Source organism: Triticum dicoccoides, chromosome 5B (genome assembly GCF_002162155.2).
Source record: "Triticum dicoccoides isolate Atlit2015 ecotype Zavitan chromosome 5B, WEW_v2.0, whole genome shotgun sequence".
NCBI lineage: Eukaryota > Viridiplantae > Streptophyta > Magnoliopsida > Poales > Poaceae > Triticum > Triticum dicoccoides.
The window spans coordinates 572,718,805-572,719,860 of NC_041389.1; positions in this window are offsets into that span (position 1 = coordinate 572,718,805).

Sequence of the window (1,056 nt, forward strand, 5' to 3'; positions counted from 1 at the left end):
CAGCGGTAGTACCGCCGAAGCACGTCAAGCGGTAGTACCGCTCCCCGAGCGGTAGTACCGCTTGTTGGCTTTGGCCGTAGTACCGCAGTGGTTCCGGGCTACTACCGCCTCGACTCGAGACCGCTGTTTTTCGTGTCGGGTTTTACGGTACTAGTAGCGGCAGTAGTGGCGGTAGTACCGCTCCAAGCGGTAGTACTGCCCTTACTACCGCGGTAGTACCGCTCTGGGTCCAGGACCCTGCAACCCTCGTAAGCGCGGCAGTACCGCTAGGAGGGACGGTAGTACCGCTTGTTCAGCGGTGCCCAAGCGGTAGTACCGCTCTGTGCATGGTTGCTTGGGTGGGTAACGGTTGGATTGTTTCCCCCACTATATAAAGGTGTCTTCTTCCCCAAAGTTGACTTACCTCTTTCCCCAAAAGCTCTATTGTTGCTCCAAGCTCCATTTTCGCCCGATCTCTCTCCCTAGCCAATCAAACTTGTTGATTTGCTCGGGATTGGTTGAGAAGGCCCCGATCTACACTTCCACCAAGAGAAATTTGATTCCCCCCACTAATCCCTAGCGGATCTTGTTACTCTTGGGTGTTTGAGCACCCTAGACGGTTGAGGTCACCTCGGAGCCATAGTCCATTGTGGTGAAGCTTCGTGGTGTCGTTGGGAGCCTCCAATTAAATTGTGGAGATTGCCCCAACCTTGTTTGTAAAGGTTCGGTCGCCGCCTTCAAGGGCACCAATAGTGGAATCACGGCATCTCGCATTGTGTGAGGGCGTGAGGAGAATACGGTGGACCTAGTGGCTTCTTGGGGAGCATTGTGCCTCCACACCGCTCTAACGGAGACGTACTTCCCTTTAAAAGGAAGGAATTTCGGTAACACATCCACGTCTCCACCCGTGGTTATTTCGTCCCTTTACTTTTGCAAGCCTACTTGTGTTGTATCCCTTGCTTGCTTATGTGCTAGTTATTTTTGCATCATATAGGTTGCTCACATAGTTGCATATCTAGACAACCTATTTTGTTGCAAAGTTTAAATTGGTAAAGAAAAGCTTAAAAATGTTAGTTG